The sequence below is a fragment of the Siphateles boraxobius genome, unplaced genomic scaffold (genome assembly GCF_051911475.1).
Source record: "Siphateles boraxobius isolate OS27281-9 unplaced genomic scaffold, OSU_SipBor_1 52, whole genome shotgun sequence".
Classification (NCBI taxonomy): Eukaryota; Metazoa; Chordata; class Actinopteri; order Cypriniformes; family Leuciscidae; genus Siphateles; species Siphateles boraxobius.
In genome coordinates, this window is record NW_027509164.1 from 430,223 (window position 1) to 457,800 (window position 27,578).

Sequence of the window (27,578 nt, forward strand, 5' to 3'; positions counted from 1 at the left end):
GACCCGGAGAGTGCCATCCTCTTTTGGTTTAAATTTAAAACGCACGCTGTGGTGCCTCCTCATGCCGGCACGAGCAGCCGACATGTTGGAGGCACCACTAGCCTGCTGCGGCTAAAACCCAACAATAAATATACAATAAATAAATTAAAACCTGCTTACCTTAAAACCAGAAGATTCCTCGTAGAACGAGTCGTCAATTAAAAGCCGCTTGTCAATGTACCTCCTGAAGGGTGTGTGTCCCGTGTGACAAGCAACACACGAGACCAAGTCCAACAAGAGGCGATCGCTGTCTCTACCTTAGGACCAGACACTTGATCTTAGCCAAAAGGCCGAGAAGCGATGACACAATGACGCAGAGGCGGGGGAGCCGTCAAAGGCCACGCCCACCTGGGCCGTGGCGAGAAGGTCTAAAGGTCGCCAACAAACAAGCTCAGCTCACAGCAATACAAGCTCAGCTTGACTGTTGACACCGAAAATGGATCACAGCAGAGCGCACAACACGACACTTTGGAGTGCAACCTGGGATTTTGGACCAACAAACATTCTGCCCTAAAAGTGAGCGGGCAGACCAAAGCGTACGTCGTAGAGACTTGAAACTCTTGAGGGATGGTAGTACCCGCCCGGTCTACAACATCACCAAGGCTCGGCCCCAAGGTGGCGCTGCAGCGATCAGAAGTACGAAATGCCTCGTAACTCCTGAACCGTCCGTCGCAGACCCAAGTGTCTTACATCACCGGAATCCTTGGCTCGGGCCGAACAAGACGCAGGCCTCGGATTCGATGGTTGCGCTGGCGAGATTTTCGGGTATTTGGGATTTTGTGAAAAAGCTACTTTTGCACACTAGTCCTAGGTCTTTCGCCCGATCTGACCCAAACCGGTGCAGAAAGATTCCCTGGAGTCTGATTGCCGACAGCGATGGGGAAAAAAGTCGGAATTTCGATTCACGTTGGCGACGGGACGCCAAAACGTTGGGAGTGGGCGAGGCGGGCTTTACTTAAATGGCCATAACTCTCCAACGGAATGAGACAATTACACCCAAGTCGGTACACCTGTGCACGGGCTCAGCCTGTGCTCAGGTGAAAAGGGATGTGGCGACTGGCCACTTGGTGGCGCTGTAAACAGTAAAAACAACAACATGAATACGGCCATAGGCGACTGTATGTCAGGTGATTTTTCACACATGCACAAGGTATTCATACCACATGATAGAACTCCTCATTCGGAACAACTTTGCTTCTAGGACCACTGCTGCCAATAAAAGCGCTGGTTGAATAATGGAGATTATTTGAAGAATGATGAAAAAAAAAACTAAAAAACAGCCCTACTTTTGCAGACTGGTCCTAGGTTGAGAGTTTTACATCTCTCGATCAACCACTGCAGTTCAATTCTCTGGACTTCCTAGGTCGTTAACTACCAGAAGAAGAGGAACTCGAACAATCTGCTCTTTTAACCAGTGTGTCCAGGGGAGAGCGCGAACGCAGTCCCCCACTACCATAAATTATGCAGTCGAGATTCCCACATTTGGGGAATTCGCAGGGGTCAGCACAACCGGAGCGCAATGGCCGAGCCTCGCCCTGGGTGAACCACCTTCCTGATCATGGTGTCTCCCCTGCCAGGTAAGTATGAATTCCCAGGCCTCCCGTCAGAGGCACCGTGTCCCTCTCCGCAATCCTCACCAACGGTCGGACAATCAAACACACACCTGATTCAACTCATCAGCTCATTCGTAAAAACTCAAAGAGATAAGAGAGAGACATCAAAAACCTGCAGAGTCGGGCTCTTTTGCTGTTGTTGTTGTGGATGATGTTGTTTTCATGCTCCGGATCCATGAGCCAAAAATCAATTTCATACGCGGTCACCGGATAGTGGACGAATCAGATGTTAAACGAGATAAGAACAGAGTTGTTGTTTTTTTTTCCCTCTCACACCACCATTACCTGTATAGCATATGATCACCTACAACACCTTTAAAGCACCCATACACAGCAATATACGTTACTTCCATTAACACCTGCTGCCACACAAGACTAAAACATCTCTTTCATTGAACACAGTTTTTGGGGGTGCACCGTTCCCAGAAGTACTGCAATACCGGGTCGATGCGTGGAGTGGACGGAGCAAGCCCCTCTTCCATCTCCCAGTTCCAAAAATCAATTTAATATATGGTGCCCGGGTAGGGCACGTATCAGATATTAAACTGATAAGAACAGATTTTTTTTTCTTTCGAAAAAAGTTTATTGTCACATTGTTTCATTCCATTCTTTCAATATCCATTTTTTCCTTATAAAATCACATTTTTGCACATATCTTAAAACAACAAAAAGGACATAAGTTACAGTTAAAAATCAGTTATGTTGATGTGTTGTGTAAAAGTCCATGTATGTTGTGTGTTGTTTTAAAGTAAAGGTAAAATGGATTAAAATAAAATAGGAATGCAAATATAAAACAATAAAACAATAAAATATGCCAAATAAAACATCTCTTGTACAGGATCGAGGGTGAGTCCCTATCAAGATTGTCCATTCACTCCAGGTCTCCAGAACAGGCCCCAGACTCCCCGCTTCTGGTGCCCAGCGGAGATCCCCTCTCCTCCGGCCCGCTGGCCCGCTGTTCCCGTAGCCGGTGTGGTGAGGGTGCATCTACGGGCGGCCAGGGTCGGTGGCGGCCGGGACCTTCTACGTGTGACCCCGGCCCCCCCATCCGAATAACGACGTGCGGCCCACCCTGCAGCGTTGATCTTATTTTCTGCTCGCACGCGTGGAGGGGGACCGTCACGCGTTTCCCCACCAGCAGATTTCTGGTGACCCAGATGGCATCCTTAATCACGTTTAGGGTGAGCCAGAGCGAGGAAAATTTTGGTTGTGTCAGCTCCTTCAAGCCCTGACCCACCCCCAGGATGGCGAGCTTGTAGTCCACCTGGGCCCCACCCGCTGGCAGGCACGGGAAAAACAGGGGGCCGGTCTTGGCCCACAGGTCCCGCGCTTCGCCGCACTCCCAGAGCAGATGTCGAACGGTCTCCGGGGAACCACATCCGGACCGTGGGCAGGTGGAGTTTTTGGCCATGCCTCTGGAGTGCATAACCGCCCTGACCGGGAGGATCTCATGAGCCACCATCCACGACAAGTCTTTAAGCCTGTTCTGGAGAGCTGGGTGGGCTGCGTTCCTCCAAACATCTTTGGCCTCACCTAGTGTGAGGCCTGGAACCGGGCTCACCGATTCTCGATCCTGCACAAGAGAGATAAGAGACTTATGGTTAGTTAAAATGGTGGCATCATTTGTCTCTAAAAGATATTTCTTTAAAAATTTCTTAATAAAACTATGCTCTTTTGACAAATTAAAAGACACAGGACTTTTAAGATCAATGGGTAAAATTTTCAAAGTTCTTAGGTATGACCCCATCCAGAATCGGGTCATGGCTGCTGTCTTGTGTTCTCTGGATGGGGTCAGTGCGTACTGGATGTGGAGGGCGGCAAAGCGGCTGCCTAAAAACAGGTGGGGGTCTGGGAGGCCTTTCCCGCCATTCTCTTTTTTCTTTTTGACGACCTCCCTCTTTAGTCGTTCCCACTTGGACCCCCACAGGAAATAAAATACCGCCCTCTCCAGGTTGGCCAGGAATCGTCTTGGGGGACTAAAAACAGAACAGACAAGTAAAATCAGTGGTAAAATCACAGCTTTAAAAATTAAAATCTTGCCTTCAAACGTCAATTGTCTCAGTCCCCAAAAGCCCAGTCTTTGCCTGACTTTCCCTAACATGTCAGTCCAGTTTCCTTGTCCTCCACCCTCTCTGTCAAATTTTACACCTAAAATTTTCAAATCATTGTCTTTAAAATCCAAATCTAGTCCAACTGTGTCCACGTTCCCCCACGGCCCGAAGAGCTGGGCCTCGGACTTACTCCTATTGAGCTTGGCGCCCGAGGCCCGACCGTACCAGTCAGTCAAGTCCATTGCTCTTCGTACTGATAAAAGGTCAGTCGCTAAAAGGGTCACGTCATCCATATATAAAACACAGGTCGCCGTCAGTCCACCAGTCCCTGGGATGTCTAGTCCTTTAATCCATTTATCCCTTCTCAAGATTTGTGCCAGTGGCTCAATACAAGCCACATACAGAAGGGGAGATAAAGGACACCCCTGACGGACGCCGCTGTAGAGTTTTACAGCTTTGGATAAATGCCCGTTAACCAAAATTCTGCTAGACAGATCGTTGTACAGCAGTCCCACCCAGGCTATAAACCTCCCAGGAAACCCCATTTTTTCCAGTACCTGGAACAGGTACTGGTGCGAGACGCGATCAAAGGCTTTTTCGAAATCTAAATTTAGGACTACTAGCCGAATGTTTCTGTCTCTCGCAAAACAGATGGCGTCTCTGATCAGTACCAGGCTGTCCGTGATCTTCCTGCCGGGCACAGCGCATGCTTGATCCAGGTGGATTACGTCCTCTAAAACAGTCGACATACGTGTAGCTAAAATCTTACTAAAAAGTTTACAATCATAATTTAAAAGAGTGATTGGTCGCCAGTTTCTCAGGTCAGTCTTGTCCCCTTTTTTGTATAGTAATGTAACTATCCCTACTCTAAAGCTGTCTGGAAGTCTGTCAAGAGTCTCAAGTTCTTTAAAAACTGTCAATAAGTCGTGTGCTAAAATGTCCCAGAAAGTCAGATAAAACTCAAAGGGGAGTCCATCCAAGCCTGGGGACTTCCCCTTTTTAAAACCTTTTAGCGCTTTGTGCATTTCTAAAAGAGTAAAATCTTGGGATAAAAGCACATCTGGACTCTTTACCTTTTTGTCTAAAAACCCTAAAACTTCCTCTAAGATGCCATTGTGTACCTCTTTAGTGCTGTATAAATTATTGTAAAAACTTTCAATTTCCCCTAAAATCAGATCTGTTGTATTTACCTCCCCACCTGTAAAAGTTTTTAAAGTATTAATTGACCCTCCCCGTGTTATTGTCTTTTTAAAAAAATATCTAGTACACTTTTCCCCTTCTTCTATTTCTCTCTCCTTACATCTTAAAATGACACCTTTAGTCTTTGTTTCGGACAAATCTGACATTTCTTTCTTTACTTCTTTAATTTCTTCTGTAAAATCCAATCCACTGTTTAAAAGATTAAAATATCTCTGCAGTCTTTTTTGCAGCCCCATCATGCGTCTTTTTTCTTTATTCTTTTTTTCTTTTCCAATTTGTTTAAAAAACCGTCCTGTCCTTTGTTTCACCATCTCCCACCACTGTGCACGTGAGTCGAAAAAGTCTTGGAGGGTCTGCCATTGGCTGAACTGCTCCCTATATTCACTAATCACTTCCTCATCCTCTAATAGGGAGCAGTTCAGCTTCCACAGCCCTCCCCCTACGGTCACACCCGTGGGTAGTGAAAGGGTGCAGGAGAGCATCATGTGATCAGAAAAGAAGAGGGGGCTCAATGTAGCATCGGTCGGCGGGCAGTCCCTTGTAAAAACATAGTCAATTCGAGAGGCTCTGGCGCCATCACCACTGAACCAGGTGAAGCCCTCCTCTCTTTGATGCATTGTTTTAAAGCAGTCAACTAACTTAAAATCTTTGACTATATTTTGTAATAAAACCGATGTCTTGTCGACCTTAAAATCCTCTCCTACCCTCTTTCTATCCTGTCTTGATAAAACACAATTAAAATCCCCTGCTACCACTAGGGGAGCCCTCCCGAGCATGTGGGGCTGCAGGTCTTCTAAAAGCTCATACCTGTTGTTTTTACCTGTAAAACCATACACATTTAAAATGTTAAAATCCTTACCTAAAAAAGTCAGATTAGCTAAAATTGCCCGCCCATCCCTCACCACAGTGCTGCCCTTCACCAAAACATGGGGATTTTTTATTAAAATAGCAACACCGTCATTTTTGTTAAAATTGGACCCACTCCAGATGGAAAGTCCTGGGGTCCAAATCGTCTCCCACTTCCTGTAATTTGTTAAAAAAGGCAGACCACATTCTTGCAATAAAAACACATCTGACTTAAAAGATTTTAAAAAGGATAACACACTCTGTGCTCGTATATTGCTCTTCACACTTCTCACATTGATTGTGGAGATAGTGAGAGCCATGAGCAGTATGGTTAAAAGGGTGTGAGACATTTAAAAGCAACCAAGGGACTACAGAGATATAATTAAAATCATGTTATTTCTTGTTGCACTTGCCTTCCCTTTTCCCCAGATGAGCTGGGATCAGGGGGGCAAGTGCTTGACGCCTCAGGGCTCGCAGAGAAGGCCTCTTGCGAATCCTTTGGCGATGATGTTCTTAGCTTGAAATGCAGAAAAGAGACTTCATTAGGAGATTCTGCGGGCCACATACGGTCTAGATCTTCCATGGGGGAACTATCTAGCCGATGCGCTACCCGCAGCTTTTTCTCCTCTGTTTGAACCAGAGGAGATCTCGCAGTTCTTTTCTGCACTTGAGCATTGGGGAGCGAAACATCTGTTTCACTCCCACTCGTGGACACACTAACCTCAGACACGGTTACTAGGGAGGAAGCCATTTCCTCCTCTTCATCCTCCATACTGTCTTCTTTTTCAATTTCATTTTGAGGATTGGCTTCCTCCCCCTCACCAACTGCCAGAATTGACTCCGCCCCTGTGGCCGCCCCACTTCCTCCTTCCTGTCCAATCCCTGAGGCTGGCTGGGGGTTTGAATTTCCCGCCGAAACCTCGGGGCCCGCCTCCTCAATTGTTTGTTCTTTGGGTGGGGCGGCCATTTTGTTGCTTTTTAACTTGTTGGCAAAACTTTTAGGGCAGTCTCTGTAGAGATGGGATGATTCTCCACAGAGGTTGCACTTTCTGCCATTTTGGCACTCTTCAAAAATGTGCCCAATTTCTCTGCACTTCCTACACACTACTTCTTGGCATGCCTCGGCGAGATGTCCAAGTTTGCCACACTTGCGGCATAGCTTGGGCATCCCTTGGTAATGGATGTAGCCTCTATTCTCTCCCAACACAATCATAGAAGGTATTTGACTCAGGCCATGGTAGCTGTTGGGATCTGCCCATTGTTTAATGGGCACTCTCCACGCACAGCTCCAGATACCGTCTTCATCTAAAACCTTGACTGGTTGTCCACGAATAGAGCAATATCTTGCCAACCATACAGAAATATCTTCTCCACTAACTGTTTCATTAAACATCCTGACAATCACAACTTTCAGTGAATTATCAGTCAGTTTTTCCACAGTGAACATGGAGAAATTGGCTTTACACATTTCAAATCGAGTCCAAAAAGTACTTAGCAAGGAAGCAGAAGCAAAACTTACATCAAAGCCATGATTCAGGGGCAGAGTCAACAGGCAGTTTATGTCCACAACCTTAAAACCGAGTAACTGTTGGATGCACTTCCTAGAAAAGTCCAGCCTGGACATGACCCGGAGAGTGCCATCCTCTTTTGGTTTAAATTTAAAACGCACGCTGTGGTGCCTCCTCATGCCGGCACGAGCAGCCGACATGTTGGAGGCACCACTAGCCTGCTGCGGCTAAAACCCAACAATAAATATACAATAAATAAATTAAAACCTGCTTACCTTAAAACCAGAAGATTCCTCGTAGAACGAGTCGTCAATTAAAAGCCGCTTGTCAATGTACCTCCTGAAGGGTGTGTGTCCCGTGTGACAAGCAACACACGAGACCAAGTCCAACAAGAGGCGATCGCTGTCTCTACCTTAGGACCAGACACTTGATCTTAGCCAAAAGGCCGAGAAGCGATGACACAATGACGCAGAGGCGGGGGAGCCGTCAAAGGCCACGCCCACCTGGGCCGTGGCGAGAGGGTCTAAAGGTCGCCAGCAAACAAGCTCAGCTCACAGCAATACAAGCTCAGCTTGACTGTTGACACCGAAAATGGATCACAGCAGAGCGCACAACACGACACTTTGGAGTGCAACCTGGGATTTTGGACCAACAAACATTCTGCCCTAAAAGTGAGCGGGCAGACCAAAGCGTACGTCGTAGAGACTTGAAACTCTTGAGGGATGGTAGTACCCGCCCGGTCTACAACATCACCAAGGCTCGGCCCCAAGGTGGCGCTGCAGCGATCAGAAGTACGAAATGCCTCGTAACTCCTGAACCGTCCGTCGCAGACCCAAGTGTCTTACATCACCGGAATCCTTGGCTCGGGCCGAACAAGACGCAGGCCTCGGATTCGATGGTTGCGCTGGCGAGATTTTCGGGTATTTGGGATTTTGTGAAAAAGCTACTTTTGCACACTAGTCCTAGGTCTTTCGCCCGATCTGACCCAAACCGGTGCAGAAAGATTCCCTGGAGTCTGATTGCCGACAGCGATGGGGAAAAAAGTCGGAATTTCGATTCACGTTGGCGACGGGACGCCAAAACGTTGGGAGTGGGCGAGGCGGGCTTTACTTAAATGGCCATAACTCTCCAACGGAATGAGACAATTACACCCAAGTCGGTACACCTGTGCACGGGCTCAGCCTGTGCTCAGGTGAAAAGGGATGTGGCGACTGGCCACTTGGTGGCGCTGTAAACAGTAAAAACAACAACATGAATACGGCCATAGGCGACTGTATGTCAGGTGATTTTTCACACATGCACAAGGTATTCATACCACATGATAGAACTCCTCATTCGGAACAACTTTGCTTCTAGGACCACTGCTGCCAATAAAAGCGCTGGTTGAATAATGGAGATTATTTGAAGAATGATGAAAAAAAAAACTAAAAAACAGCCCTACTTTTGCAGACTGGTCCTAGGTTGAGAGTTTTACATCTCTCGATCAACCACTGCAGTTCAATTCTCTGGACTTCCTAGGTCGTTAACTACCAGAAGAAGAGGAACTCGAACAATCTGCTGTTTTAACCAGTGTGTCCAGGGGAGAGCGCGAACGCAGTCCCCCACTACCATAAATTATGCAGTCGAGATTCCCACATTTGGGGAATTCGCAGGGGTCAGCACAACCGGAGCGCAATGGCCGAGCCTCGCCCTGGGTGAACCACCTTCCTGATCATGGTGTCTCCCCTGCCAGGTAAGTATGAATTCCCAGGCCTCCCGTCAGAGGCACCGTGTCCCTCTCCGCAATCCTCACCAACGGTCGGACAATCAAACACACACCTGATTCAACTCATCAGCTCATTCGTAAAAACTCCAAGAGATAAGAGAGAGACATCAAAAACCTGCAGAGTCGGGCTCTTTTGCTGTTGTTGTTGTGGATGATGTTGTTTTCATGCTCCGGATCCATGAGCCAAAAATCAATTTCATACGCGGTCACCGGATAGTGGACGAATCAGATGTTAAACGAGATAAGAACAGAGTTGTTGTTTTTTTTTCCCTCTCACACCACCATTACCTGTATAGCATATGATCACCTACAACACCTTTAAAGCACCCATACACAGCAATATACGTTACTTCCATTAACACCTGCTGCCACACAAGACTAAAACATCTCTTTCATTGAACACAGTTTTTGGGGGTGCACCGTTCCCAGAAGTACTGCAATACCGGGTCGATGCGTGGAGTGGACGGAGCAAGCCCCTCTTCCATCTCCCAGTTCCAAAAATCAATTTAATATATGGTGCCCGGGTAGGGCACGTATCAGATATTAAACTGATAAGAACAGATTTTTCTTTCGAAAAAAGTTTATTGTCACATTGTTTCATTCCATTCTTTCAATATCCATTTTTTCCTTATAAAATCACATTTTTGCACATATCTTAAAACAACAAAAAGGACATAAGTTACAGTTAAAAATCAGTTATGTTGATGTGTTGTGTAAAAGTCCATGTATGTTGTGTGTTGTTTTAAAGTAAAGGTAAAATGGATTAAAATAAAATAGGAATGCAAATATAAAACAATAAAACAATAAAATATGCCAAATAAAACATCTCTTGTACAGGATCGAGGGTGAGTCCCTATCAAGATTGTCCATTCACTCCAGGTCTCCAGAACAGGCCCCAGACTCCCCGCTTCTGGTGCCCAGCGGAGATCCCCTCTCCTCCGGCCCGCTGGCCCGCTGTTCCCGTAGCCGGTGTGGTGAGGGTGCATCTACGGGCGGCCAGGGTCGGTGGCGGCCGGGACCTTCTACGTGTGACCCCGGCCCCCCCATCCGAATAACGACGTGCGGCCCACCCTGCAGCGTTGATCTTATTTTCTGCTCGCACGCGCGGAGGGGGACCGTCACGCGTTTCCCCACCAGCAGATTTCTGGTGACCCAGATGGCATCCTTAATCACGTTTAGGGTGAGCCAGAGCGAGGAAAATTTTGGTTGTGTCAGCTCCTTCAAGCCCTGACCCACCCCCAGGATGGCGAGCTTGTAGTCCACCTGGGCCCCACCCGCTGGCAGGCACGGGAAAAACAGGGGGCCGGTCTTGGCCCACAGGTCCCGCGCTTCGCCGCACTCCCAGAGCAGATGTCGAACGGTCTCCGGGGAACCACATCCGGACCGTGGGCAGGTGGAGTTTTTGGCCATGCCTCTGGAGTGCATAACCGCCCTGACCGGGAGGATCTCATGAGCCACCATCCACGACAAGTCTTTAAGCCTGTTCTGGAGAGCTGGGTGGGCTGCGTTCCTCCAAACATCTTTGGCCTCACCTAGTGTGAGGCCTGGAACCGGGCTCACCGATTCTCGATCCTGCACAAGAGAGATAAGAGACTTATGGTTAGTTAAAATGGTGGCATCATTTGTCTCTAAAAGATATTTCTTTAAAAATTTCTTAATAAAACTATGCTCTTTTGACAAATTAAAAGACACAGGACTTTTAAGATCAATGGGTAAAATTTTCAAAGTTCTTAGGTATGACCCCATCCAGAATCGGGTCATGGCTGCTGTCTTGTGTTCTCTGGATGGGGTCAGTGCGTACTGGATGTGGAGGGCGGCAAAGCGGCTGCCTAAAAACAGGTGGGGGTCTGGGAGGCCTTTCCCGCCATTCTCTTTTTTCTTTTTGACGACCTCCCTCTTTAGTCGTTCCCACTTGGACCCCCACAGGAAATAAAATACCGCCCTCTCCAGGTTGGCCAGGAATCGTCTTGGGGGACTAAAAACAGAACAGACAAGTAAAATCAGTGGTAAAATCACAGCTTTAAAAATTAAAATCTTGCCTTCAAACGTCAATTGTCTCAGTCCCCAAAAGCCCAGTCTTTGCCTGACTTTCCCTAACATGTCAGTCCAGTTTCCTTGTCCTCCACCCTCTCTGTCAAATTTTACACCTAAAATTTTCAAATCATTGTCTTTAAAATCCAAATCTAGTCCAACTGTGTCCACGTTCCCCCACGGCCCGAAGAGCTGGGCCTCGGACTTACTCCTATTGAGCTTGGCGCCCGAGGCCCGACCGTACCAGTCAGTCAAGTCCATTGCTCTTCGTACTGATAAAAGGTCAGTCGCTAAAAGGGTCACGTCATCCATATATAAAACACAGGTCGCCGTCAGTCCACCAGTCCCTGGGATGTCTAGTCCTTTAATCCATTTATCCCTTCTCAAGATTTGTGCCAGTGGCTCAATACAAGCCACATACAGAAGGGGAGATAAAGGACACCCCTGACGGACGCCGCTGTAGAGTTTTACAGCTTTGGATAAATGCCCGTTAACCAAAATTCTGCTAGACAGATCGTTGTACAGCAGTCCCACCCAGGCTATAAACCTCCCAGGAAACCCCATTTTTTCCAGTACCTGGAACAGGTACTGGTGCGAGACGCGATCAAAGGCTTTTTCGAAATCTAAATTTAGGACTACTAGCCGAATGTTTCTGTCTCTCGCAAAACAGATGGCGTCTCTGATCAGTACCAGGCTGTCCGTGATCTTCCTGCCGGGCACAGCGCATGCTTGATCCAGGTGGATTACGTCCTCTAAAACAGTCGACATACGTGTAGCTAAAATCTTACTAAAAAGTTTACAATCATAATTTAAAAGAGTGATTGGTCGCCAGTTTCTCAGGTCAGTCTTGTCCCCTTTTTTGTATAGTAATGTAACTATCCCTACTCTAAAGCTGTCTGGAAGTCTGTCAAGAGTCTCAAGTTCTTTAAAAACTGTCAATAAGTCGTGTGCTAAAATGTCCCAGAAAGTCAGATAAAACTCAAAGGGGAGTCCATCCAAGCCTGGGGACTTCCCCTTTTTAAAACCTTTTAGCGCTTTGTGCATTTCTAAAAGAGTAAAATCTTGGGATAAAAGCACATCTGGACTCTTTACCTTTTTGTCTAAAAACCCTAAAACTTCCTCTAAGATGCCATTGTGTACCTCTTTAGTGCTGTATAAATTATTGTAAAAACTTTCAATTTCCCCTAAAATCAGATCTGTTGTATTTACCTCCCCACCTGTAAAAGTTTTTAAAGTATTAATTGACCCTCCCCGTGTTATTGTCTTTTTAAAAAAATATCTAGTACACTTTTCCCCTTCTTCTATTTCTCTCTCCTTACATCTTAAAATGACACCTTTAGTCTTTGTTTCGGACAAATCTGACATTTCTTTCTTTACTTCTTTAATTTCTTCTGTAAAATCCAATCCACTGTTTAAAAGATTAAAATATCTCTGCAGTCTTTTTTGCAGCCCCATCATGCGTCTTTTTTCTTTATTCTTTTTTTCTTTTCCAATTTGTTTAAAAAACCGTCCTGTCCTTTGTTTCACCATCTCCCACCACTGTGCACGTGAGTCGAAAAAGTCTTGGAGGGTCTGCCATTGGCTGAACTGCTCCCTATATTCACTAATCACTTCCTCATCCTCTAATAGGGAGCAGTTCAGCTTCCACAGCCCTCCCCCTACGGTCACACCCGTGGGTAGTGAAAGGGTGCAGGAGAGCATCATGTGATCAGAAAAGAAGAGGGGGCTCAATGTAGCATCGGTCGGCGGGCAGTCCCTTGTAAAAACATAGTCAATTCGAGAGGCTCTGGCGCCATCACCACTGAACCAGGTGAAGCCCTCCTCTCTTTGATGCATTGTTTTAAAGCAGTCAACTAACTTAAAATCTTTGACTATATTTTGTAATAAAACCGATGTCTTGTCGACCTTAAAATCCTCTCCTACCCTCTTTCTATCCTGTCTTGATAAAACACAATTAAAATCCCCTGCTACCACTAGGGGAGCCCTCCCGAGCATGTGGGGCTGCAGGTCTTCTAAAAGCTCATACCTGTTGTTTTTACCTGTAAAACCATACACATTTAAAATGTTAAAATCCTTACCTAAAAAAGTCAGATTAGCTAAAATTGCCCGCCCATCCCTCACCACAGTGCTGCCCTTCACCAAAACATGGGGATTTTTTATTAAAATAGCAACACCGTCATTTTTGTTAAAATTGGACCCACTCCAGATGGAAAGTCCTGGGGTCCAAATCGTCTCCCACTTCCTGTAATTTGTTAAAAAAGGCAGACCACATTCTTGCAATAAAAACACATCTGACTTAAAAGATTTTAAAAAGGATAACACACTCTGTGCTCGTATATTGCTCTTCACACTTCTCACATTGATTGTGGAGATAGTGAGAGCCATGAGCAGTATGGTTAAAAGGGTGTGAGACATTTAAAAGCAACCAAGGGACTACAGAGATATAATTAAAATCATGTTATTTCTTGTTGCACTTGCCTTCCCTTTTCCCCAGATGAGCTGGGATCAGGGGGGCAAGTGCTTGACGCCTCAGGGCTCGCAGAGAAGGCCTCTTGCGAATCCTTTGGCGATGATGTTCTTAGCTTGAAATGCAGAAAAGAGACTTCATTAGGAGATTCTGCGGGCCACATACGGTCTAGATCTTCCATGGGGGAACTATCTAGCCGATGCGCTACCCGCAGCTTTTTCTCCTCTGTTTGAACCAGAGGAGATCTCGCAGTTCTTTTCTGCACTTGAGCATTGGGGAGCGAAACATCTGTTTCACTCCCACTCGTGGACACACTAACCTCAGACACGGTTACTAGGGAGGAAGCCATTTCCTCCTCTTCATCCTCCATACTGTCTTCTTTTTCAATTTCATTTTGAGGATTGGCTTCCTCCCCCTCACCAACTGCCAGAATTGACTCCGCCCCTGTGGCCGCCCCACTTCCTCCTTCCTGTCCAATCCCTGAGGCTGGCTGGGGGTTTGAATTTCCCGCCGAAACCTCGGGGCCCGCCTCCTCAATTGTTTGTTCTTTGGGTGGGGCGGCCATTTTGTTGCTTTTTAACTTGTTGGCAAAACTTTTAGGGCAGTCTCTGTAGAGATGGGATGATTCTCCACAGAGGTTGCACTTTCTGCCATTTTGGCACTCTTCAAAAATGTGCCCAATTTCTCTGCACTTCCTACACACTACTTCTTGGCATGCCTCGGCGAGATGTCCAAGTTTGCCACACTTGCGGCATAGCTTGGGCATCCCTTGGTAATGGATGTAGCCTCTATTCTCTCCCAACACAATCATAGAAGGTATTTGACTCAGGCCATGGTAGCTGTTGGGATCTGCCCATTGTTTAATGGGCACTCTCCACGCACAGCTCCAGATACCGTCTTCATCTAAAACCTTGACTGGTTGTCCACGAATAGAGCAATATCTTGCCAACCATACAGAAATATCTTCTCCACTAACTGTTTCATTAAACATCCTGACAATCACAACTTTCAGTGAATTATCAGTCAGTTTTTCCACAGTGAACATGGAGAAATTGGCTTTACACATTTCAAATCGAGTCCAAAAAGTACTTAGCAAGGAAGCAGAAGCAAAACTTACATCAAAGCCATGATTCAGGGGCAGAGTCAACAGGCAGTTTATGTCCACAACCTTAAAACCGAGTAACTGTTGGATGCACTTCCTAGAAAAGTCCAGCCTGGACATGACCCGGAGAGTGCCATCCTCTTTTGGTTTAAATTTAAAACGCACGCTGTGGTGCCTCCTCATGCCGGCACGAGCAGCCGACATGTTGGAGGCACCACTAGCCTGCTGCGGCTAAAACCCAACAATAAATATACAATAAATAAATTAAAACCTGCTTACCTTAAAACCAGAAGATTCCTCGTAGAACGAGTCGTCAATTAAAAGCCGCTTGTCAATGTACCTCCTGAAGGGTGTGTGTCCCGTGTGACAAGCAACACACGAGACCAAGTCCAACAAGAGGCGATCGCTGTCTCTACCTTAGGACCAGACACTTGATCTTAGCCAAAAGGCCGAGAAGCGATGACACAATGACGCAGAGGCGGGGGAGCCGTCAAAGGCCACGCCCACCTGGGCCGTGGCGAGAGGGTCTAAAGGTCGCCAGCAAACAAGCTCAGCTCACAGCAATACAAGCTCAGCTTGACTGTTGACACCGAAAATGGATCACAGCAGAGCGCACAACACGACACTTTGGAGTGCAACCTGGGATTTTGGACCAACAAACATTCTGCCCTAAAAGTGAGCGGGCAGACCAAAGCGTACGTCGTAGAGACTTGAAACTCTTGAGGGATGGTAGTACCCGCCCGGTCTACAACATCACCAAGGCTCGGCCCCAAGGTGGCGCTGCAGCGATCAGAAGTACGAAATGCCTCGTAACTCCTGAACCGTCCGTCGCAGACCCAAGTGTCTTACATCACCGGAATCCTTGGCTCGGGCCGAACAAGACGCAGGCCTCGGATTCGATGGTTGCGCTGGGGAGATTTTCGGGTATTTGGGATTTTGTGAAAAAGCTACTTTTGCACACTAGTCCTAGGTCTTTCGCCCGATCTGACCCAAACCGGTGCAGAAAGATTCCCTGGAGTCTGATTGCCGACAGCGATGGGGAAAAAAGTCGGAATTTCGATTCACGTTGGCGACGGGACGCCAAAACGTTGGGAGTGGGCGAGGCGGGCTTTACTTAAATGGCCATAACTCTCCAACGGAATGAGACAATTACACCCAAGTCGGTACACCTGTGCACGGGCTCAACCTGTGCTCAGGTGAAAAGGGATGTGGCGACTGGCCACTTGGTGGCGCTGTAAACAGTAAAAACAACAACATGAATACGGCCATAGGCGACTGTATGTCAGGTGATTTTTCACACATGCACAAGGTATTCATACCACATGATAGAACTCCTCATTCGGAACAACTTTGCTTCTAGGACCACTACTGCCAATAAAAGCGCTGGTTGAATAATGGAGATTATTTGAAGAATGATGAAAAAAATAAACTAAAAAACAGCCCTACTTTTGCAGACTGGTCCTAGGTTGAGAGTTTTACATCTCTCGATCAACCACTGCAGTTCAATTCTCTGGACTTCCTAGGTCGTTAACTACCAGAAGAAGAGGAACTCGAACAATCTGCTCTTTTAACCAGTGTGTCCAGGGGAGAGCGCGAACGCAGTCCCCCACTACCATAAATTATGCAGTCGAGATTCCCACATTTGGGGAATTCGCAGGGGTCAGCACAACCGGAGTGCAATGGCCGAGCCTCGCCCTGGGTGAACCACCTTCCTGATCATGGTGTCTCCCCTGCCAGGTAAGTATGAATTCCCAGGCCTCCCGTCAGAGCCACCGTGTCCCTCTCCGCAATCCTCACCAACGGTCGGACAATCAAACACACACCTGATTCAACTCATCAGCTCATTCGTAAAAACTCCAAGAGATAAGAGAGAGACATCAAAAACCTGCAGAGTCGGGCTCTTTTGCTGTTGTTGTTGTGGATGATGTTGTTTTCATGCTCCGGATCCATGAGCCAAAAATCAATTTCATACGCGGTCACCGGATAGTGGACGAATCAGATGTTAAACGAGATAAGAACAGAGTTGTTGTTTTTTTTTCCCTCTCACACCACCATTACCTGTATAGCATATGATCACCTACAACACCTTTAAAGCACCCATACACAGCAATATACGTTACTTCCATTAACACCTGCTGCCACACAAGACTAAAACATCTCTTTCATTGAACACAGTTTTTGGGGGTGCACCGTTCCCAGAAGTACTGCAATACCGGGTCGATGCGTGGAGTGGACGGAGCAAGCCCCTCTTCCATCTCCCAGTTCCAAAAATCAATTTAATATATGGTGCCCGGGTAGGGCACGTATCAGATATTAAACTGATAAGAACAGATACTACACTTGATCTTAGCCAAAAGGCCGAGAAGCGATGACACAATGACGCAGAGGCGGGGGAGCCGTCAAAGGCCACGCCCACCTGGGCCGTGGCGAGAGGGTCTAAAGGTCGCCAACAAACAAGCTCAGCTCACAGCAATACAAGCTCAGCTTGACTGTTGACACCGAAAATGGATCACAGCAGAGCGCACAACACGACACTTTGGAGTGCAACCTGGGATTTTGGACCAACAAACATTCTGCCCTAAAAGTGAGCGGGCAGACCAAAGCGTACGTCGTAGAGACTTGAAACTCTTGAGGGATGGTAGTACCCGCCCGGTCTACAACATCACCAAGGCTCGGCCCCAAGGTGGCGCTGCAGCGATCAGAAGTACGAAATGCCTCGTAACTCCTGAACCGTCCGTCGCAGACCCAAGTGTCTTACATCACCGGAATCCTTGGCTCGGGCCGAACAAGACGCAGGCCTCGGATTCGATGGTTGCGCTGGCGAGATTTTCGGGTATTTGGGATTTTGTGAAAAAGCTACTTTTGCACACTAGTCCTAGGTCTTTCGCCCGATCTGACCCAAACCGGTGCAGAAAGATTCCCTGGAGTCTGATTGCCGACAGCGATGGGGAAAAAAGTCGGAATTTCGATTCACGTTGGCGACGGGACGCCAAAACGTTGGGAGTGGGCGAGGCGGGCTTTACTTAAATGGCCATAACTCTCCAACGGAATGAGACAATTACACCCAAGTCGGTACACCTGTGCACGGGCTCAGCCTGTGCTCAGGTGAAAAGGGATGTGGCGACTGGCCACTTGGTGGCGCTGTAAACAGTAAAAACAACAACATGAATACGGCCATAGGCGACTGTATGTCAGGTGATTTTTCACACATGCACAAGGTATTCATACCACATGATAGAACTCCTCATTCGGAACAACTTTGCTTCTAGGACCACTACTGCCAATAAAAGCGCTGGTTGAATAATGGAGATTATTTGAAGAATGATGAAAAAAATAAACTAAAAAACAGCCCTACTTTTGCAGACTGGTCCTAGGTTGAGAGTTTTACATCTCTCGATCAACCACTGCAGTTCAATTCTCTGGACTTCCTAGGTCGTTAACTACCAGAAGAAGAGGAACTCGAACAATCTGCTCTTTTAACCAGTGTGTCCAGGGGAGAGCGCGAACGCAGTCCCCCACTACCATAAATTATGCAGTCGAGATTCCCACATTTGGGGAATTCGCAGGGGTCAGCACAACCGGAGTGCAATGGCCGAGCCTCGCCCTGGGTGAACCACCTTCCTGATCATGGTGTCTCCCCTGCCAGGTAAGTATGAATTCCCAGGCCTCCCGTCAGAGGCACCGTGTCCCTCTCCGCAATCCTCACCAACGGTCGGACAATCAAACACACACCTGATTCAACTCATCAGCTCATTCGTAAAAACTCCAAGAGATAAGAGAGAGACATCAAAAACCTGCAGAGTCGGGCTCTTTTGCTGTTGTTGTTGTGGATGATGTTGTTTTCATGCTCCGGATCCATGAGCCAAAAATCAATTTCATACGCGGTCACCGGATAGTGGACGAATCAGATGTTAAACGAGATAAGAACAGAGTTGTTGTTTTTTTTTCCCTCTCACACCACCATTACCTGTATAGCATATGATCACCTACAACACCTTTAAAGCACCCATACACAGCAATATACGTTACTTCCATTAACACCTGCTGCCACACAAGACTAAAACATCTCTTTCATTGAACACAGTTTTTGGGGGTGCACCGTTCCCAGAAGTACTGCAATACCGGGTCGATGCGTGGAGTGGACGGAGCAAGCCCCTCTTCCATCTCCCAGTTCCAAAAATCAATTTAATATATGGTGCCCGGGTAGGGCACGTATCAGATATTAAACTGATAAGAACAGATTTTCTTTCGAAAAAAGTTTATTGTCACATTGTTTCATTCCATTCTTTCAATATCCATTTTTTCCTTATAAAATCACATTTTTGCACATATCTTAAAACAACAAAAAGGACATAAGTTACAGTTAAAAATCAGTTATGTTGATGTGTTGTGTAAAAGTCCATGTATGTTGTGTGTTGTTTTAAAGTAAAGGTAAAATGGATTAAAATAAAATAGGAATGCAAATATAAAACAATAAAACAATAAAATATGCCAAATAAAACATCTCTTGTACAGGATCGAGGGTGAGTCCCTATCAAGATTGTCCATTCACTCCAGGTCTCCAGAACAGGCCCCAGACTCCCCGCTTCTGGTGCCCAGCGGAGATCCCCTCTCCTCCGGCCCGCTGGCCCGCTGTTCCCGTAGCCGGTGTGGTGAGGGTGCATCTACGGGCGGCCAGGGTCGGTGGCGGCCGGGACCTTCTACGTGTGACCCCGGCCCCCCCATCCGAATAACGACGTGCGGCCCACCCTGCAGCGTTGATCTTATTTTCTGCTCGCACGCGTGGAGGGGGACCGTCACGCGTTTCCCCACCAGCAGATTTCTGGTGACCCAGATGGCATCCTTAATCACGTTTAGGGTGAGCCAGAGCGAGGAAAATTTTGGTTGTGTCAGCTCCTTCAAGCCCTGACCCACCCCCAGGATGGCGAGCTTGTAGTCCACCTGGGCCCCACCCGCTGGCAGGCACGGGAAAAACAGGGGGCCGGTCTTGGCCCACAGGTCCCGCGCTTCGCCGCACTCCCAGAGCAGATGTCGAACGGTCTCCGGGGAACCACATCCGGACCGTGGGCAGGTGGAGTTTTTGGCCATGCCTCTGGAGTGCATAACCGCCCTGACCGGGAGGATCTCATGAGCCACCATCCACGACAAGTCTTTAAGCCTGTTCTGGAGAGCTGGGTGGGCTGCGTTCCTCCAAACATCTTTGGCCTCACCTAGTGTGAGGCCTGGAACCGGGCTCACCGATTCTCGATCCTGCACAAGAGAGATAAGAGACTTATGGTTAGTTAAAATGGTGGCATCATTTGTCTCTAAAAGATATTTCTTTAAAAATTTCTTAATAAAACTATGCTCTTTTGACAAATTAAAAGACACAGGACTTTTAAGATCAATGGGTAAAATTTTCAAAGTTCTTAGGTATGACCCCATCCAGAATCGGGTCATGGCTGCTGTCTTGTGTTCTCTGGATGGGGTCAGTGCGTACTGGATGTGGAGGGCGGCAAAGCGGCTGCCTAAAAACAGGTGGGGGTCTGGGAGGCCTTTCCCGCCATTCTCTTTTTTCTTTTTGACGACCTCCCTCTTTAGTCGTTCCCACTTGGACCCCCACAGGAAATAAAATACCGCCCTCTCCAGGTTGGCCAGGAATCGTCTTGGGGGACTAAAAACAGAACAGACAAGTAAAATCAGTGGTAAAATCACAGCTTTAAAAATTAAAATCTTGCCTTCAAACGTCAATTGTCTCAGTCCCCAAAAGCCCAGTCTTTGCCTGACTTTCCCTAACATGTCAGTCCAGTTTCCTTGTCCTCCACCCTCTCTGTCAAATTTTACACCTAAAATTTTCAAATCATTGTCTTTAAAATCCAAATCTAGTCCAACTGTGTCCACGTTCCCCCACGGCCCGAAGAGCTGGGCCTCGGACTTACTCCTATTGAGCTTGGCGCCCGAGGCCCGACCGTACCAGTCAGTCAAGTCCATTGCTCTTCGTACTGATAAAAGGTCAGTCGCTAAAAGGGTCACGTCATCCATATATAAAACACAGGTCGCCGTCAGTCCACCAGTCCCTGGGATGTCTAGTCCTTTAATCCATTTATCCCTTCTCAAGATTTGTGCCAGTGGCTCAATACAAGCCACATACAGAAGGGGAGATAAAGGACACCCCTGACGGACGCCGCTGTAGAGTTTTACAGCTTTGGATAAATGCCCGTTAACCAAAATTCTGCTAGACAGATCGTTGTACAGCAGTCCCACCCAGGCTATAAACCTCCCAGGAAACCCCATTTTTTCCAGTACCTGGAACAGGTACTGGTGCGAGACGCGATCAAAGGCTTTTTCGAAATCTAAATTTAGGACTACTAGCCGAATGTTTCTGTCTCTCGCAAAACAGATGGCGTCTCTGATCAGTACCAGGCTGTCCGTGATCTTCCTGCCGGGCACAGCGCATGCTTGATCCAGGTGGATTACGTCCTCTAAAACAGTCGACATACGTGTAGCTAAAATCTTACTAAAAAGTTTACAATCCTAATTTAAAAGAGTGATTGGTCGCCAGTTTCTCAGGTCAGTCTTGTCCCCTTTTTTGTATAGTAATGTAACTATCCCTACTCTAAAGCTGTCTGGAAGTCTGTCAAGAGTCTCAAGTTCTTTAAAAACTGTCAATAAGTCGTGTGCTAAAATGTCCCAGAAAGTCAGATAAAACTCAAAGGGGAGTCCATCCAAGCCTGGGGACTTCCCCTTTTTAAAACCTTTTAGCGCTTTGTGCATTTCTAAAAGAGTAAAATCTTGGGATAAAAGCACATCTGGACTCTTTACCTTTTTGTCTAAAAACCCTAAAACTTCCTCTAAGATGCCATTGTGTACCTCTTTAGTGCTGTATAAATTATTGTAAAAACTTTCAATTTCCCCTAAAATCAGATCTGTTGTATTTACCTCCCCACCTGTAAAAGTTTTTAAAGTATTAATTGACCCTCCCCGTGTTATTGTCTTTTTAAAAAAATATCTAGTACACTTTTCCCCTTCTTCTATTTCTCTCTCCTTACATCTTAAAATGACACCTTTAGTCTTTGTTTCGGACAAATCTGACATTTCTTTCTTTACTTCTTTAATTTCTTCTGTAAAATCCAATCCACTGTTTAAAAGATTAAAATATCTCTGCAGTCTTTTTTGCAGCCCCATCATGCGTCTTTTTTCTTTATTCTTTTTTTCTTTTCCAATTTGTTTAAAAAAACGTCCTGTCCTTTGTTTCACCATCTCCCACCACTGTGCACGTGAGTCGAAAAAGTCTTGGAGGGTCTGCCATTGGCTGAACTGCTCCCTATATTCACTAATCACTTCCTCATCCTCTAATAGGGAGCAGTTCAGCTTCCACAGCCCTCCCCCTACGGTCACACCCGTGGGTAGTGAAAGGGTGCAGGAGAGCATCATGTGATCAGAAAAGAAGAGGGGGCTCAATGTAGCATCGGTCGGCGGGCAGTCCCTTGTAAAAACATAGTCAATTCGAGAGGCTCTGGCGCCATCACCACTGAACCAGGTGAAGCCCTCCTCTCTTTGATGCATTGTTTTAAAGCAGTCAACTAACTTAAAATCTTTGACTATATTTTGTAATAAAACCGATGTCTTGTCGACCTTAAAATCCTCTCCTACCCTCTTTCTATCCTGTCTTGATAAAACACAATTAAAATCCCCTGCTACCACTAGGGGAGCCCTCCCGAGCATGTGGGGCTGCAGGTCTTCTAAAAGCTCATACCTGTTGTTTTTACCTGTAAAACCATACACATTTAAAATGTTAAAATCCTTACCTAAAAAAGTCAGATTAGCTAAAATTGCCCGCCCATCCCTCACCACAGTGCTGCCCTTCACCAAAACATGGGGATTTTTTATTAAAATAGCAACACCGTCATTTTTGTTAAAATTGGACCCACTCCAGATGGAAAGTCCTGGGGTCCAAATCGTCTCCCACTTCCTGTAATTTGTTAAAAAAGGCAGACCACATTCTTGCAATAAAAACACATCTGACTTAAAAGATTTTAAAAAGGATAACACACTCTGTGCTCGTATATTGCTCTTCACACTTCTCACATTGATTGTGGAGATAGTGAGAGCCATGAGCAGTATGGTTAAAAGGGTGTGAGACATTTAAAAGCAACCAAGGGACTACAGAGATATAATTAAAATCATGTTATTTCTTGTTGCACTTGCCTTCCCTTTTCCCCAGATGAGCTGGGATCAGGGGGGCAAGTGCTTGACGCCTCAGGGCTCGCAGAGAAGGCCTCTTGCGAATCCTTTGGCGATGATGTTCTTAGCTTGAAATGCAGAAAAGAGACTTCATTAGGAGATTCTGCGGGCCACATACGGTCTAGATCTTCCATGGGGGAACTATCTAGCCGATGCGCTACCCGCAGCTTTTTCTCCTCTGTTTGAACCAGAGGAGATCTCGCAGTTCTTTTCTGCACTTGAGCATTGGGGAGCGAAACATCTGTTTCACTCCCACTCGTGGACACACTAACCTCAGACACGGTTACTAGGGAGGAAGCCATTTCCTCCTCTTCATCCTCCATACTGTCTTCTTTTTCAATTTCATTTTGAGGATTGGCTTCCTCCCCCTCACCAACTGCCAGAATTGACTCCGCCCCTGTGGCCGCCCCACTTCCTCCTTCCTGTCCAATCCCTGAGGCTGGCTGGGGGTTTGAATTTCCCGCCGAAACCTCGGGGCCCGCCTCCTCAATTGTTTGTTCTTTGGGTGGGGCGGCCATTTTGTTGCTTTTTAACTTGTTGGCAAAACTTTTAGGGCAGTCTCTGTAGAGATGGGATGATTCTCCACAGAGGTTGCACTTTCTGCCATTTTGGCACTCTTCAAAAATGTGCCCAATTTCTCTGCACTTCCTACACACTACTTCTTGGCATGCCTCGGCGAGATGTCCAAGTTTGCCACACTTGCGGCATAGCTTGGGCATCCCTTGGTAATGGATGTAGCCTCTATTCTCTCCCAACACAATCATAGAAGGTATTTGACTCAGGCCATGGTAGCTGTTGGGATCTGCCCATTGTTTAATGGGCACTCTCCACGCACAGCTCCAGATACCGTCTTCATCTAAAACCTTGACTGGTTGTCCACGAATAGAGCAATATCTTGCCAACCATACAGAAATATCTTCTCCACTAACTGTTTCATTAAACATCCTGACAATCACAACTTTCAGTGAATTATCAGTCAGTTTTTCCACAGTGAACATGGAGAAATTGGCTTTACACATTTCAAATCGAGTCCAAAAAGTACTTAGCAAGGAAGCAGAAGCAAAACTTACATCAAAGCCATGATTCAGGGGCAGAGTCAACAGGCAGTTTATGTCCACAACCTTAAAACCGAGTAACTGTTGGATGCACTTCCTAGAAAAGTCCAGCCTGGACATGACCCGGAGAGTGCCATCCTCTTTTGGTTTAAATTTAAAACGCACGCTGTGGTGCCTCCTCATGCCGGCACGAGCAGCCGACATGTTGGAGGCACCACTAGCCTGCTGCGGCTAAAACCCAACAATAAATATACAATAAATAAATTAAAACCTGCTTACCTTAAAACCAGAAGATTCCTCGTAGAACGAGTCGTCAATTAAAAGCCGCTTGTCAATGTACCTCCTGAAGGGTGTGTGTCCCGTGTGACAAGCAACACACGAGACCAAGTCCAACAAGAGGCGATCGCTGTCTCTACCTTAGGACCAGACACTTGATCTTAGCCAAAAGGCCGAGAAGCGATGACACAATGACGCAGAGGCGGGGGAGCCGTCAAAGGCCACGCCCACCTGGGCCGTGGCGAGAGGGTCTAAAGGTCGCCAGCAAACAAGCTCAGCTCACAGCAATACAAGCTCAGCTTGACTGTTGACACCGAAAATGGATCACAGCAGAGCGCACAACACGACACTTTGGAGTGCAACCTGGGATTTTGGACCAACAAACATTCTGCCCTAAAAGTGAGCGGGCAGACCAAAGCGTACGTCGTAGAGACTTGAAACTCTTGAGGGATGGTAGTACCCGCCCGGTCTACAACATCACCAAGGCTCGGCCCCAAGGTGGCGCTGCAGCGATCAGAAGTACGAAATGCCTCGTAACTCCTGAACCGTCCGTCGCAGACCCAAGTGTCTTACATCACCGGAATCCTTGGCTCGGGCCGAACAAGACGCAGGCCTCGGATTCGATGGTTGCGCTGGGGAGATTTTCGGGTATTTGGGATTTTGTGAAAAAGCTACTTTTGCACACTAGTCCTAGGTCTTTCGCCCGATCTGACCCAAACCGGTGCAGAAAGATTCCCTGGAGTCTGATTGCCGACAGCGATGGGGAAAAAAGTCGGAATTTCGATTCACGTTGGCGACGGGACGCCAAAACGTTGGGAGTGGGCGAGGCGGGCTTTACTTAAATGGCCATAACTCTCCAACGGAATGAGACAATTACACCCAAGTCGGTACACCTGTGCACGGGCTCAACCTGTGCTCAGGTGAAAAGGGATGTGGCGACTGGCCACTTGGTGGCGCTGTAAACAGTAAAAACAACAACATGAATACGGCCATAGGCGACTGTATGTCAGGTGATTTTTCACACATGCACAAGGTATTCATACCACATGATAGAACTCCTCATTCGGAACAACTTTGCTTCTAGGACCACTACTGCCAATAAAAGCGCTGGTTGAATAATGGAGATTATTTGAAGAATGATGAAAAAAATAAACTAAAAAACAGCCCTACTTTTGCAGACTGGTCCTAGGTTGAGAGTTTTACATCTCTCGATCAACCACTGCAGTTCAATTCTCTGGACTTCCTAGGTCGTTAACTACCAGAAGAAGAGGAACTCGAACAATCTGCTCTTTTAACCAGTGTGTCCAGGGGAGAGCGCGAACGCAGTCCCCCACTACCATAAATTATGCAGTCGAGATTCCCACATTTGGGGAATTCGCAGGGGTCAGCACAACCGGAGTGCAATGGCCGAGCCTCGCCCTGGGTGAACCACCTTCCTGATCATGGTGTCTCCCCTGCCAGGTAAGTATGAATTCCCAGGCCTCCCGTCAGAGCCACCGTGTCCCTCTCCGCAATCCTCACCAACGGTCGGACAATCAAACACACACCTGATTCAACTCATCAGCTCATTCGTAAAAACTCCAAGAGATAAGAGAGAGACATCAAAAACCTGCAGAGTCGGGCTCTTTTGCTGTTGTTGTTGTGGATGATGTTGTTTTCATGCTCCGGATCCATGAGCCAAAAATCAATTTCATACGCGGTCACCGGATAGTGGACGAATCAGATGTTAAACGAGATAAGAACAGAGTTGTTGTTTTTTTTTCCCTCTCACACCACCATTACCTGTATAGCATATGATCACCTACAACACCTTTAAAGCACCCATACACAGCAATATACGTTACTTCCATTAACACCTGCTGCCACACAAGACTAAAACATCTCTTTCATTGAACACAGTTTTTGGGGGTGCACCGTTCCCAGAAGTACTGCAATACCGGGTCGATGCGTGGAGTGGACGGAGCAAGCCCCTCTTCCATCTCCCAGTTCCAAAAATCAATTTAATATATGGTGCCCGGGTAGGGCACGTATCAGATATTAAACTGATAAGAACAGATACTACACTTGATCTTAGCCAAAAGGCCGAGAAGCGATGACACAATGACGCAGAGGCGGGGGAGCCGTCAAAGGCCACGCCCACCTGGGCCGTGGCGAGAGGGTCTAAAGGTCGCCAACAAACAAGCTCAGCTCACAGCAATACAAGCTCAGCTTGACTGTTGACACCGAAAATGGATCACAGCAGAGCGCACAACACGACACTTTGGAGTGCAACCTGGGATTTTGGACCAACAAACATTCTGCCCTAAAAGTGAGCGGGCAGACCAAAGCGTACGTCGTAGAGACTTGAAACTCTTGAGGGATGGTAGTACCCGCCCGGTCTACAACATCACCAAGGCTCGGCCCCAAGGTGGCGCTGCAGCGATCAGAAGTACGAAATGCCTCGTAACTCCTGAACCGTCCGTCGCAGACCCAAGTGTCTTACATCACCGGAATCCTTGGCTCGGGCCGAACAAGACGCAGGCCTCGGATTCGATGGTTGCGCTGGGGAGATTTTCGGGTATTTGGGATTTTGTGAAAAAGCTACTTTTGCACACTAGTCCTAGGTCTTTCGCCCGATCTGACCCAAACCGGTGCAGAAAGATTCCCTGGAGTCTGATTGCCGACAGCGATGGGGAAAAAAGTCGGAATTTCGATTCACGTTGGCGACGGGACGCCAAAACGTTGGGAGTGGGCGAGGCGGGCTTTACTTAAATGGCCATAACTCTCCAACGGAATGAGACAATTACACCCAAGTCGGTACACCTGTGCACGGGCTCAGCCTGTGCTCAGGTGAAAAGGGATGTGGCGACTGGCCACTTGGTGGCGCTGTAAACAGTAAAAACAACAACATGAATACGGCCATAGGCGACTGTATGTCAGGTGATTTTTCACACATGCACAAGGTATTCATACCACATGATAGAACTCCTCATTCGGAACAACTTTGCTTCTAGGACCACTACTGCCAATAAAAGCGCTGGTTGAATAATGGAGATTATTTGAAGAATGATGAAAAAAATAAACTAAAAAACAGCCCTACTTTTGCAGACTGGTCCTAGGTTGAGAGTTTTACATCTCTCGATCAACCACTGCAGTTCAATTCTCTGGACTTCCTAGGTCGTTAACTACCAGAAGAAGAGGAACTCGAACAATCTGCTCTTTTAACCAGTGTGTCCAGGGGAGAGCGCGAACGCAGTCCCCCACTACCATAAATTATGCAGTCGAGATTCCCACATTTGGGGAATTCGCAGGGGTCAGCACAACCGGAGTGCAATGGCCGAGCCTCGCCCTGGGTGAACCACCTTCCTGATCATGGTGTCTCCCCTGCCAGGTAAGTATGAATTCCCAGGCCTCCCGTCAGAG

General features: G+C 47.1%; 8 non-coding genes and 3 pseudogenes across 8 annotated transcripts; all 11 read right to left on the reverse strand.

Annotated features, from left to right (window-relative positions):
• Window positions 1-1,460: 1,460 nt before the first annotated feature.
• Window positions 1,461-1,624, reverse strand: LOC143713635 (U1 spliceosomal RNA). The gene has a single exon (XR_013195190.1). It is a non-coding gene; the product is annotated as a U1 spliceosomal RNA (small nuclear RNA).
• Window positions 1,625-2,058: 434 nt separating this feature from the next.
• LOC143713743 (U2 spliceosomal RNA) lies at window positions 2,059-2,236 on the reverse strand (annotated as a pseudogene).
• Window positions 2,237-8,833: 6,597 nt separating this feature from the next.
• Window positions 8,834-8,997, reverse strand: LOC143713636 (U1 spliceosomal RNA). Its single transcript, XR_013195191.1, has one exon. It is a non-coding gene; the product is annotated as a U1 spliceosomal RNA (small nuclear RNA).
• A 434-nt stretch (window positions 8,998-9,431) lies between these two features.
• LOC143713734 (U2 spliceosomal RNA) lies at window positions 9,432-9,607 on the reverse strand (annotated as a pseudogene).
• A 6,596-nt stretch (window positions 9,608-16,203) lies between these two features.
• Window positions 16,204-16,367, reverse strand: LOC143713600 (U1 spliceosomal RNA). Its single transcript, XR_013195156.1, has one exon. It is a non-coding gene; the product is annotated as a U1 spliceosomal RNA (small nuclear RNA).
• Window positions 16,368-16,801: 434 nt separating this feature from the next.
• Window positions 16,802-16,992, reverse strand: LOC143713692 (U2 spliceosomal RNA). The gene has a single exon (XR_013195242.1). It is a non-coding gene; the product is annotated as a U2 spliceosomal RNA (small nuclear RNA).
• Window positions 16,993-18,112: 1,120 nt separating this feature from the next.
• LOC143713601 (U1 spliceosomal RNA) lies at window positions 18,113-18,276 on the reverse strand. Its single transcript, XR_013195157.1, has one exon. It is a non-coding gene; the product is annotated as a U1 spliceosomal RNA (small nuclear RNA).
• Window positions 18,277-18,710: 434 nt separating this feature from the next.
• Window positions 18,711-18,883, reverse strand: LOC143713770 (U2 spliceosomal RNA; annotated as a pseudogene).
• A 6,598-nt stretch (window positions 18,884-25,481) lies between these two features.
• On the reverse strand, window positions 25,482-25,645 carry LOC143713602 (U1 spliceosomal RNA). The gene has a single exon (XR_013195158.1). It is a non-coding gene; the product is annotated as a U1 spliceosomal RNA (small nuclear RNA).
• A 434-nt stretch (window positions 25,646-26,079) lies between these two features.
• LOC143713693 (U2 spliceosomal RNA) lies at window positions 26,080-26,270 on the reverse strand. The gene has a single exon (XR_013195243.1). It is a non-coding gene; the product is annotated as a U2 spliceosomal RNA (small nuclear RNA).
• Window positions 26,271-27,390: 1,120 nt separating this feature from the next.
• Window positions 27,391-27,554, reverse strand: LOC143713603 (U1 spliceosomal RNA). Its single transcript, XR_013195159.1, has one exon. It is a non-coding gene; the product is annotated as a U1 spliceosomal RNA (small nuclear RNA).
• Window positions 27,555-27,578: the final 24 nt, after the last annotated feature.